The sequence below is a fragment of the Boleophthalmus pectinirostris genome, unplaced genomic scaffold (genome assembly GCF_026225935.1).
Source record: "Boleophthalmus pectinirostris isolate CB_2022bp ecotype Guang Dong unplaced genomic scaffold, ASM2622593v1 HiC_scaffold_16, whole genome shotgun sequence".
Lineage (NCBI taxonomy): Eukaryota > Metazoa > Chordata > Actinopteri > Gobiiformes > Gobiidae > Boleophthalmus > Boleophthalmus pectinirostris.
The window spans coordinates 20,165,201-20,178,807 of NW_026571095.1; the positions used below are offsets into that span (position 1 = coordinate 20,165,201).

A 13,607-nucleotide genomic window follows, 5' to 3' on the forward strand; every position below is an offset into this window, starting at 1 on the left:
TTAAATGCTCGATCTCAGGAATCGTTGACAACACAGAATATATGACTCTTCGCTGATTGGCTGGTGCCCAAATTTGCACTTCCAGGGTTTTTGTAAACCATCTAGTGTATTTTGATTCCTGACCTAATTGCTGGAGAGAAATGAAATTGAGCGGAGGCACTAAGTGGCGCCAGCCTGGCTAATTGATCCCAGGCTCCTGCTTAAATCCATTTTGTATTTTTTATTGCGTTTACAGACTTAAAATAAAACATGAAACTTTTTTAACTTTTTGACATTCTACCATAAAGATACATGTAGAACACCCCAATGTGACGTCACTGCACAGTATTAATAGCATGGAAAGACAGCTGTGTTACCTTTTCAAAAATGTGTGGTCAAATTCTACAACACTTAATACAAAGTAGGCCTGTTTTGCTGGAGGTTTACTGAAATACACATGAAGTCTTGTATTTAAATGTGTTTAATTCTCTTAAATTTAGCTTTTGCTTGTCCAGTCTGCAGCCTCTGTGAAACTCAAGTCTATAACAGCCACTTTTAAAGGCCTCATTCTCAGCTGTCCAGAATCCTTGTGTCTCTGACTTTACAATCACATACAGCCCAAGCAAATTAAGTTGTGAGGCACCATCTCTCAAGACCGAAATCGGATCCAACATTGGTTTCGAATGAGGCTATTGTTAGCTGTTGTTTGAGAAGGTGCTGAGTATTTGGAGCCTGCCTCTAAGTCCTTCTTAGCCCTTGCTTTGCCCCCACACCTTGCCTTCATTTAGTGTCTCGAGTGAGTGTCTGGTGCATTTGTGCATACATCTATGTTCCAGAGGAGAGGAGAAGAGAATGGATCAACATGTAAGGTATGATTTCAATTTTATCTTATATATTAGAATACAAACATTTATCACTCAGATTGTATTTCCTGTTTGAAAAATATAACTAGATACACTATTAAACCATGGGCATTTTTTCCCAGAGCAACCAATATGTCCAAATTATTGTTATTTTACACTTTTTAAAATCTCAACCTTTTGGAAAATGACAGTAATAAAAGCACTTGAGCTTTGTCAGGGCAATTTAGTAAAACAAACAAAAATAAATAAATTGTTTCAATGAATATAGTGTGACAACATTGTACTATAAGATTTGGTCAGTACCTATCACTTTTGTTAGGGTAATGGTAAAACAACTGAGATTTTAAGATGTTTGTTAAATACTAAACATAGCATTTATTCAAAACAATTTTGACACTACAATGTGATAAATGTGTTTTTCAGTAGTGGCTCAGTTTATGAGGATTATGAGGATGTTGCATATCACATTTGTTTACTGTTTTATAGTTTTTGCTAATGCATCACATTGGGTTAGTTTTTGATATTTGATTCTCAGCTCTTTTCATGAAATAATAATTGTGCAAGTACAAGGCATGCAGTATCCTTTTTATTTTTTGTAAAAAAAAAAAAAAAAAAAAAAGTATTTTTTATATGCTAATAAACACTGCAGACTCTTGGGATGCTGATAGTATTTATTCTTTTTCTACAACTAGTATGCTTAAGGAGACACCATATTCTCACAGTCTCACAGGTTCAACCTTATTCCTCATCATGACCTTTCTGCAAATAAAAATAGAAAAAATGAAACGTTAATACAAGTAAACATATTTATATATGTACAATTTTTCATACTAAATTAGTCGAAAACCAACCTTTGAACCCACATCGCGGCTTTTAGCACGCAACTTATTGACCTGAGACTCAGCAATATCAGCTCTCTCTTCAGCTTCATCAAGCTCATGTTGAATCTTACGGAACTTACTCAGATTATTGTTGGCTTGTTCCTCCTTTGGAAAGACAATAATTCAATGATGACTCAACAGCAATATCTAATGGTGATCTCTTACTTAAAACAAATGTGTACTTACTGCTTCTTCAGCAGCTCTCTTGTAAGCCTTAACTTTCAGCTGCAACTTGTCAACCAAGTCTTGAAGACGAGCAATGTTCTTGCGGTCCTCTTCAGTCTAAAAAAAGAGAGAATTACTATAAAAATGTAACACTATAATACATATAAGTTTGAATTTATTTCAGTTTACTTCAAGCTGTGCTGTTTTACCTGATAGGTCAGCTCTTTGATTCGTCTTTCATATTTTCTTATTCCCTTCACTGCATCAATGGACTTCTTCTGTTCAGTTTCTACTTCAATCTCCAATTCTTTAATCTGTGGTGTACAAGTCAGACATATTTTCTATATCTGTAAGTTCTATACTTTTCAGTAAAATTTATTGACTCTCACATACCCTGGCCTCTAGCTTCTGTATCTGCTTCTTGCCTCCCTTCATAGCGATCTGTTCGGCCTCATCCAGACGGTGTTGCAGGTCTTTGATGGTCTGCTCCATGTTCTTCTTCATGCGCTCCAGGTGAGCACTGGTGTCCTGCTCTTTCTTCAGCTCCTCTGCCATCATGGCTGCATCAGTGATAGCTTTTTTGGCCTTGTCCTCCGCGTTTCTGCATTCTTGCACGGCCTCTTCCACTTCAGTCTGAAGCTGGGATGTATCAGCCTCCAGCTTCTTCTTTTGGTTAATCAGACTGGTGTTCTGGATCAATATAAAGTTATAATGAGTATTGTGTTTTATATCAAAGTTTGATCTCATGTAAAACATTGCCCACCTGTGAGTGCAGTAACTGCACTCTCTCAGATACATCCAGCAACTCTTGTTCAGCAAGTTTTCGGCTTCTCTCAGTTTGCTCCAGAGCCGCTCTTAATTCTTCAACCTCAGCTTGAAGCAAATTATTGCGTCTCTCAACCATGGCAACGTTTTCTTTCATATCATCATTGGCACGAAGAGAGTCATCCAGCTGAAGTTGCACATCCTTTAGAATAAAGTCAGAGAATTCATTAATTTAAAGTTGCCATAAAGCATAATTTCATGTTGGTTTATTAAAGAAGGTAGCATATGTGTTTCACATTGAGGGTACATCGTGCATAAAATGTCTGACAGAATGAGTGTGTTTAGACACTCAATAAGCACATGCATTAATAATCCAGTTGTGCTGGTACCTTCAGATGGGCATGGGTAGATTTGAGTTGTTTCTGAGCCTCAGCTGCCTGCCTGTTGGCTTGGCTGAGCTGGATCTCCATCTCATTGAGGTCTCCCTCCATCTTCTTCTTCAGACGGAGAGCTTCATTTCTGCTGCGAGTCTCAGCCTCCAGAGAGCTCTGAAGAGTATCTACAATTCGTTGTTGGTTTCTCTTGGCCTGCTCCATCTCTTCATCTTTCTCAGTCAACTTGCGCTCAATTTCAGCCTTCACTTGGTTGAACTCAAGCTGAACTCTTAGAATCTTTCCCTCCTCATGCTCCAGAGAGGCCTACAGAAGGTAAAGATCATTGCATTTAAGCACTATTCATTGGTTTGTTTTCTGCCAGGATACATACGGTACCTCTGCCTCCTCCAGTGCTGTTTGTATCTCAGACTTTTCTTGTTCCAGTTGTTTTCGTATTTTTTCAAGTTCATGAATACTTTTTCCATTCTCACCAATTTGCCCAGTTAAGTCAGCTATTTCCTCTGTGAATCAAAGTGGGAATGATTTACCCATCAGATCATGCAGTTAGGTTCCCTTTGGTATTTGTCTTACCCTGTAGATTTTTGTTTTCTCTCTTCATGGTGTCCAGATGCTCCAGAGATTCTTCATAGGAGTTCTTCAGCTTGAAGAGCTCAGTACTTAGAGACCTGGCTTCTTTCTGAGAGCTTTCCAGCTCTGTCTGAGACTCTTCATATTTTTGTTTCCACTCAGCCAAGACCTAGTACCAGGAACAACACAAAACTATATGAACCATTTAAAACTATTTGATTGATAACCATTAACACAACAATGCCTACTTTATCAAAGTTTCTTTGTTTCTTGTCCAGAGCAGCTGCAGCAGCATTAGACCTCTCCACGTCCACCATGAGATCTTCAATCTCATTCTGGAGTCTGTGTTTGGTCTTCTCCAGAGAGGAACACTTGGCATTAACTGCTTCCACTGCCTCCTCAGCTTCTTGCAGACGCTGAGCCAACTTCTTTCTAATAAAAATATTCAGAGTTATAGCTTTGGTGATATTCACTGTAGTTGTGTTTTGTAATGGACACTTACTTTGCCTCCTCCAGTTCCTCAGTCCTCTGGATGGCATCAGTTTCATACTTAGTTCTCCACTGTGCCACTTCAGAGTTTGCTTTGGACATACTTCGCTGCAGCTCACCCTTGGCCTCCTGCTCCTCTTCATACTGCTCTCTGAGCAGGTCACAGTCATGGCGAGCAGACTGCACGGCATGAGCTAATGCATTCTTTGCCTGGAAAAAAAAGTATGTGTCTAGAAATATTGGGATCTTCTATGTGGCTTTTTGTACAAAATCAGACTTCAAACTCTACCTTGACTTCTTCTTCCAGCTGCCTTTTGAGATCTTCAATCTGTTGAGTGTAAGACTGTTTTCCTCTGGTGAGTTGAGAAACCAATGAATCCTTTTCTTCAAGCTGCCTGGTAAGTTCACCTTTTCCACCAAAAAATCTGTGTTAAGTATTTAAAATTATCATATGTTGAGTTGTGTCAGAATACCATTCTCAGTTTGAAGCTTTGCTTTGTGCATGGTGAAGTCATTGATGGTTCTCTGTCCTTCTTCAGCCTTAGTTTTATATTCATTCATCTGGTCCTCCAAAGACCTGCACATTTTCTCCAAATTATTCTGAAATTTGACAAAATTACATGTTCAATCAGTGAATTTCCAAATACTCATTTTAATCATGGGTTTAATTAATTTTTGTTTTACTTTGTTCTTCACAATCTGCTCCATATTGGAAACCACATCATCCAGCTCCAGTCGCAGCTCACTCTTCTCTTTCTCCAGTTTCTGCTTGACTCTCTGGAGGTTATCGATCTGCTCTCCCAGGTCAGCCACACTGTCGGCTTGTTTCTTTCTGAGAGTGGCAGCGGTGGCCTCATGCTGCAGAGTGGCCTCTTCCAGGTCCCTCCGCAGTTTCTGAAACTCAGCCTCCCTTTTCTTGTTCACCTCAATCTGGGCAGATGTTGCCCCACCAGCCTCCTCCAGCCTCTCACTGATCTCCTCCAGTTCTCTGGCTAAATCTGCTCTCTGCTTCTCCACTTTTGCTCGAGCAGCTCTCTCTGCTTCCAGCTCTTCTTCCAGCTCTTCAATACGGGCCTAAGGTGACAAACACTCTTACACAGATGTCATTTACTCTTATATTTGAAACAGACGGATATGCTTTTACCTGTAACTCCTTTAATTTTTTCTGGAGTTGGGCATTTATTGCTTGTTCATCTTCTATCTTACCATTAAGTTGGCTCAATTCGAAGTCTTTTCTGCAATCAAAAAATATTTTAGTGATTGCAATGCCAAAAACAGCCCCTATATCATATATATCATATATATATAGATAGATAGATAGATAGATAGATATAGATATAGAACTTAGGTATTACTTTTTCAGCCTCTCTTCAAGTTGCTGCTTGTCATTTTCCAGATCCATGAGACTTTCCTGAGCTAACTTCAGGTCTCCCTCAAGTTTACGTTTTGCTCTTTCAAGATCCATACGGACCTTTTTTTCTTGTTCCAAGGATCCTTCAAGCTGTAAACCATTAGAATAACAGAATATCATTCTTTCGGTAAGTTTCATGCCTTTTATTCATTTAAAAAATGATTCAGTTTAAATACTAACATCATCGACTTGTTGCTCCAGCTTTGTCTTAGCCTTGGTCAGAGTGTTGACCTTGTCTTCCTCACTCTGCAGGTCATCCAGTGTTTGCTGGTGAGCTTCTTGTAAGGCTTTCTTCTCTTTGGTCAGTTTGGCTATGATTTCATCCAGCGCAGCCATTTCCTCAACCAGGTTTTTGACCTACAAGTCACGCAATGTACAGATCTAAGAAATTGACTCATCTAGAATTAATCAAAGCAAATGAATTCAAAAAGCACCTTATTCTCAGTGGCATGTTTCTCCTTCTCCACTTTAGCTAGTGTTAGCTCTAGATCATCAATATCTTTCTTCAGTTCAGAGCACTCGTCCTCCAGCTTCCTTTTCTTTGCAGTGAGATCTGCATTCATCTCTTCTTCATCTTCCAACCTTTCAGTGAGCTCTTTGATTTTTGCTTCAAGTTGAATTTTACTCTTGATTAGACCTTCACATCTTTCCTCAGCATCACCAAGATTGTCTTGCTCCTGTTACAAAATAGGTACAGATAAAAAAAAAAACAACAACAAAAATAATGCATTGTGTCTAAATGAGTCCTAAATTTCAAAATTATACATACAGCTTGAACTTGGAGTTGAAGGTCATTCTTCTCTTGGAGAAGAGTCACCATTTTTTCTTCAAGTTCTTTTCTGCGAGCTTCAGACTTTGCAAAAGCTTCCTTTAACTTAGTAAACTCTTCCTTCATATTTGCCATTTCTTTCTCTGTTTCTGCAGATTTTAGCAATGGCTTAATTTTAAAATACATTTTCATCCAAGGCCAATTTTTGACCCCCATGAAAGCACGGATATTCCACTGGATTACAAGAAGGGCATCTCTGTTGGAAAAAATTACAGTTGCAATGACTTGAATACTGTCAACTTTTTTTTTTTTTATTATTATTTTTGCTTAACCTACCTTCTTTCAACTATTTTCTGGAATTCAATCCTTGCCAGAAGACCTCTGGACCGTGCCTGAATTCCAGTAATGATAAGCGCTAAGCGTTCATCACGCATCTCCTCAAGTTGTCCAAGGAGTCCGGCTTTGAAGAACACCTATGTAATGGGAAATAATAAAATGCTATTAATTTATGGACACCACTCATGTGTTCTTTTATCTGAAAGACTGACCTTAGTATGACCCAGTTTGTACTGGTTGTGATCAATTTCCAATGAACCTAGAAGTTTCTCTGCTGCCTTCTTGTTATCAATAAACTGGCCCTCAGGAATGGCATTTGGGTTTAGTATACGATATCTGAATAAAACAATATTATTATTTTTCTAACCATATTAATATGTTATATTTTGACATCTAATCATACCTCTGCTTAAAGTCTCCGTAGAGGATCCTGTTGGGGAATCCTTTCCTGCAGATCCTGATGCCTTCCAGCACACCGTTACAACGCAGTTGGTGCATCACCAGAGGGTTCTCCATGGCTCCAGGAGTCTTGGTCTCATTGGGGATGATGCAGCGCACAAAGTGAGGGTGAGTGGACCTCAGGTTGGTCATCAGCTTGTTCAGGTTCTCCTGTTGTATTGATGTATTGATTGATCAATTGCTTGATTTTTACCGTTTTAATAGTGTCTAAGTATATGTCAAATTTTCAGTTGTGAAATGTACCACAGCTTTTGAATAAATGTGTATATATATTAACATAAAACATTTCCCTACCCTGTGCAAAGCAGAAACAGTTTGAAAAGAAGAACCTTTCTTCTTTCCTCCACCTTTTCCCTTCCCTGAGTCTTGAGTTAATGAAATAAACAGTCAGTAAATACCTTATCATTATTATCTTTTCCTGAATAAAATGCTGCATGTAATTGACGTACCTGCATCAGATCCTGCATATCCAGCGAAAAGCAGAGCCAGTAATTTAAGGTTGGACTTCTGGAAAAGGCCCACAACAGTTTCATTCAGGGGGTCCTTATTCTTCACCAGCCAGTTGTTGATATTATAATCCACTGTTCCAGCATAATGAACCAGTGAGAAATGAGCTTCTGGTTTTCCTTTGACAACTCTGGGCTTCTGGAAGTTGTTTGATTTTCCCAGATGATTGTCATAAAGCTTTGCTTTGAATGTGGCATCACTGGCTTTTGGAAACATGCACTCCTCTTCAAGGATGGACATGATACCCATAGGCTAGAGAGAATAGATATGTTGTAGGTAAATGGAAGAATAAACTACAAATTAAGCAAACTTACCTTTTCAATCAGGTCAATACAGGCCTGTAAATCCATACCAAAGTCTATAAACTCCCATTCAATGCCTTCTTTCTTGTACTCTTCTTGCTCCAGTACAAACATGTGATGGTTGAAAAACTGTTGCAGTTTTTCATTTGTGAAGTTGATGCACAGCTGCTCAAAGGTGTTGTACTGTAAAATAAAAAGGGACTTATTAGAATTTTACTCCTTAATTCAGTGTATAGAAATGTATTTGATTTGTGCATACATCAAAGATCTCAAACCCAGCGATGTCCAATACTCCAATAAAGTACTGGCGAGATTGCTTGGTATCCAGGGACTGGTTAATCCTCATCACCATCCACAAAAACATCTTCTCATACACTGACTTTGATAGTGCTCCAATAGCATAGTTCACCTAGAAACAGTGTATTATTATTATTATTATTATTACATTATAATAAATATTATCTGGTATTTTTTCCACAAACCTGAGCGACATTCTGTCCTTTGGTGACCCACTCATTTCCAACTTTAACTCTTGGGTGACACAGCCCTTTGATCAGGTCAGCAGAGTTTAGGCCCATCAGATATGCAACTTTGTCAGCATCTAGGAAATCAGCACTCCTTTTTATTTTTATTGTGCGTCTTTGGGCCCCATCACGTTTATGCTTGAAAGTACTATCAAAAACCTTCAGTTCCATCAGCCTCTGCCTGCTCCTCGCGTTGCTTCTGCTTGAACTTCATGTTTCCATAGTGCATAACGGCCCCTGTCAGCTTGTAAATACTGTTCTTCTCCTCTTGAGTGAAGCCCAGCACATCAAAAGCATCCTGAGATATGTAGAATGTAGAAATACATATCACTGTTTTAAATCAGTGCTCCAAAAATAATGGTTTTGCTCACATCAGTAGCCATAAGCTCTTCAGAATCATTAATGGAAGCTACGGTCGTCTCTCCTTGGGAGATGAAGGAGTAGTCATAGGGGTTGTTGGTGATCAGTAACATTTCTAAAAAATAATAATAAAAAATTATTATATATATAGAGAGAGAGACTGAGAGAGAGAGAGAGAGAGATATATATATATATATATATATATATATATATATATATATATATTTTTTTTTTTTTTTTTTTTTTTTTTTTCATACCCAACAGCTCAGGTTTAGCTTGAGAAAGAATCTGGTAGAAAATATGGTAGTCTCTCTCTGCTTTGAGCTGAAAAGTCACACGAGACTTTTCCAGGAGGTCTGTAAGAAGTAGTAGCAGTTATAATATGTAGGATAAAAAATATATTATAATAATAATGTAATTAGATGTTCATTGTCATTAGATCTTGTACTTACAAGTCTCAATGTCGGCAGAAGCGAGCTTCCCACGATTATCAAAGTGAATTCTGATAAATTTGCCCTATTGGAAATATGCTTTTATTTATTTTTGTTAAATTAGTTGTTCAGTTTCTTTCTCTTTAAAAATCACTCACAAATCTGGAGGAGTTGTCATTTCTTATGGTCTTGGCATTTCCAAAGGCCTCCAGAGCAGGGTTGGCCTGAATAATTTGATCTTCCAGGGTTCCCTGCATAATAGATGACAGTTTATTTTACATTCTGAATCAATATACAGTACATCATCTAACAATGCATGCCTTCTTCTCAGTTGCAGCATCTTTCTTTCCGCTTGGTACTGCAGCAATGCTGGCAAAGTACTGAATGACACGTTTTGTGTTGACAGTCTTCCCGGCACCAGATTCTCCACTAAGAAAACACAAGGGCTTTTTAAACGTAGTTGTTATTTTTAGTTCATTTGCAATCTTGCAATATTTAGGACTTACGTGATTAGGATGGACTGATTTTCTCTGTCTGTAAGAAATAGTGTATTAAAAAAGGATCACACTTCACAGGATTAAAGTTATCACTGTACCTGCCAACATGTACTGATAGGCATTGTCAGAGATGGAGAAGATATGAGGAGGAGCTTCGCTCCTCTTCTTTCCTCTGTAGGCAACAACCACCTCTTGGTTGTAGACTGGCAGCCACTTGTAGGGGTTGATAGTCACACAGAACAGCCCAGAGTAAGTCTATCAAATTAGAGACAATAGTGAATGACAGTAGTTTGATTTTGTGTAACGTCCCAATACACTGAAAATAATCTCACATAGATCATCCATGCAGCATAACGCTCTTTGAGGTTAAACAGCACAGCAGGCTCATGGAGGAAGGTGAACATCGCCATGTCTTCAATTTTATCAAACTTGGGCGGGTTCTGGGGGTGTACGTCGCAGTCCTTTACAGTTACAGTCTGCAAAAAGATGCCAAAATGCCACAGTTAACAGATGTAAGATATATACTAGTACATACACAGTTGTTATAGGCTACGTACCTTCCCTGTTTCAGTTTGAGCTGTGACTTTGTCACCATCTCTTGATGTTATAGAAGCCTTCACATACTCAACCTCTGGATCCGGAACAAAACATTCCTTCTTCATGTCAAATGGTCGAGTTTGAGCTTCAAGCCGCTCCTTGTCTGATTTTCTCAGAAAAGGAGCTGCAGCCCCAAACTCCCTCATGGCTGCATCACCCATTTTTTAAACTAAAAATACAGCAGTAGAATTATTGTTGTATTAGATGAATGTAGTAAAAGAAGTAGAAGCATAAAATAGACCTTACTTGGTAAATTAAAAAAAATAAAGAATTGAATAAAATTACCTGTGGTGCACACGTGAATAAGTCCAAAACTGTCCTGAATTGCCTCTAAAATGAACCAGAGACAAATGTATTTTTAAATACTATAAAATATAACACAGTATAATTTCCTTTACATAAAACAGAATGTTGTAGCTGTTGATAGAATCTTACTATAAATAGCATGCACAAGGAGAGACGTCTTAAGTAACAGGGTCACAACCCTCACGTTTCTATCTTGAGTCTTACCTTTGTCAAGTGCCCTGATGGATCCAGTCACTGACACCAGGCTTCCTTTGCATTAATAAAGGGTGTTAGTCAACCAAATATGGAGATGAAAATCAGAGAAATGGCATCCAGTTTGGCATATCACATAAAGCATCTTCCAAATTCAGTAGAGCCTTGCTTCTCTTGTTGCTCCCACCTTTTGGACAACAGACTAATACAATAGACTATGCATGACAAAAGGAGGCAGGGACTCTGATATATCAAGTGATACAATGATGCAAGATAACTCAAGTAGTGTATCAGGATCAGGTTTTATTATGACATCCAACATCAAACATGCTAAATATAAGTACATACATATATAATGAAAAGTATATATATATATATATATATATATATATATATATATATATATATATATATATATATATATATATATATATAAACATTTGTGTATTTAGACACTTAAACGACTGTGGTTAATAAGCATCTGCCCTCTTAACAGAGGATAACATATTCAGATCTCATCTAATGCTCAAACAGTAGTTGTGCCTTTGGTTTACACACTTTATCCACATTGCTACTTGAGTCACATTAGTGGGGATAGTTTCATCTTCCATACAAATCTGCCAAATCCTCGTTACTACTATTACTGTTACTGCGGTGACCTTTAAAGGCATCTTAATAATCATTTGTTGGATATTCCTTTTGTTCCAATGACAAAAAGGGAAAGTTAATCTCAGACACCTTAAGATCAACTCAGTGGTAGTTTGTTAAGTGATGGGGTGTGAATTACATTTCAAGAGACAAAATAAAAATAACAACAGCTGTTGTCTACATTGAGACAAGACAAGGCCAAGGTCACAGCTGTGAAATCCCTTTATTATCACTCAGCACTGTTTAGAGTAGGCTCCACACTTACATTTAACCTCAGTTTAGGTGGGTGCACTTTGAAGTGCGCCTAGGAACATAATTTATTGTAAAAGGAGAAAATGTTTCTTTTGCTTTCTTGCAACATGCATTAAAAACATTTAGAAACAGATTCGACAATTTAGAGCTTGTTGCAACTATGTTATAATTGTTTTCCCTTCTCATTTACCTACTTAAAGTTTTGTTTAAAGTGATTTAAAGGTTAAAGTTTAATCTTCTTCTGTTCAAGAGGTCATTGCTCCAAAATTCCTTTGTTTTCACCGTACAAGCGCAGTGTTCTTTACTTACTTTGTTCTAAAATGTTATTTATTTCTTAGTCTATTAGTGATACACAGTATTCTCTCTAACATGATTTATCCATAGGACGTTGTGATGAGTGGACAGACAAGAATTGGCTCCCATTGGGCTCTCCAATTTTCCAACCCGGAAGTTAGCAAAATTGATTCTTTTATTAAGTTTGTTGAGTTTTAGATGAACAATGTGACTTTAAATGTCCAAAATATAACATAATTATCCATAAATGTCATAAATTAAAACTATATAGAAGACAAAAGCACTCACTAAAAATCAAGACAAGCAAATTGAGCAGTTTGAGTAGATTCAGAGGTAGTTTACAAAGATAACAGTTACTAATTGGCTATTTTCAAACTTCGAAGTTCAAAGTTAGCTTCATTGTTCATTTCTTCACATGTACACATACAAAGGAATCGAAATTACGTTTCTCTCTATCCTGTGTGTAGACAACGACTGGGAGAGTCAAAATGAGAGATTTTGATAGTGTATTTATAACATTCTGATTTTGTTTGAAAAATATTTCAGACTTCACTTCTGTAGAAGGTCCTATAAGGTAGAAGATGTATTTTATTATTTTTGCATGCAATATTTTTGCTTGTATTTTTCACAATAAGCTTTATTACCATTGTCAGTGAACAGAATTTACAAACTAGAAACTTGCTTCAGCAGCATAGTGTAAACTGCAAAATAAAATAATGAATAATAATAGAAAATTTAAGATATGATCTTTTTTTTTAAAATAGTTCTTTATTGTATTTTTTTGGTGTTTGAAATATTTAGTTAATAGTAATATAGTAATGTTGTAATATTAGTTTTTAGTCCTGACCTGAACTTTTAGTTGTGTATCCAAAAGGATCAAAAGGCAAGTGCCCTTGTCCTGTTTCATTTGGCATGGCATTGTCTTCTTCCATTTAGCCTTGAGCACAAAGATAACTTGTGAAATTCCGGGCTGGTGGCCTTTGAGAGCGCTGGGATTAAAGGGATAGCTTGGGGACAGCTTGGGTACAGCTTGTGACGCAGGTAGTCATGTTTGCATAGAGTGTGAGATTAGACATTTATGGCAAAACTTGAAATACTTAAAACAACATTTTTCAATTATTCATGGAAATGGCCATGACAATAGCCCAATACATGGCCTTGTCTAGATTACTTTTTCTTTTACTTAGGGAACATCTATTCTTGGCCTATCTTTCATTCTCAGCTGTCCACAGCCCTTGTCTTTGACTTCTATGATCTCATTAGCTCACAAGGGAAAGTGTTGGACACTTTTCCTCACTTAAGTCTGAAATAAGATCCTGTGCTCCCTGTGTGTTTCTATTGTTAGTGTTTGTTATTTGTTATTGTATAAGGTCACTTTTAAGGGACTCTTGGGAGGTGTTGAGTTCTGTTACAAAGTTTGTCTCTGCCTTGCCTTGTCTTACTCACTTTTATTCACTCTTTCTGGACAGAGTATGGCCATTGCATTTGTTTGTTTAACCCACTAACATGGCGACCCCAAAGTATCCAGGTATTTTTTGTTTTGTTTCAGCTTTAGAATTGTACCTATTTTAAATGTAAATGTATCCTCATATTATGTCTTATTATTTCTCTTTGTAGA

At 37.4% G+C, this 13,607-nt stretch overlaps 1 pseudogene; it reads right to left on the reverse strand.

Annotated features, from left to right (window-relative positions):
* Window positions 1–1,495: 1,495 nt before the first annotated feature.
* LOC110170424 (myosin-7-like) lies at window positions 1,496–10,845 on the reverse strand (annotated as a pseudogene).
* Between the last annotated feature and the right edge of the window lie 2,762 nt (window positions 10,846–13,607).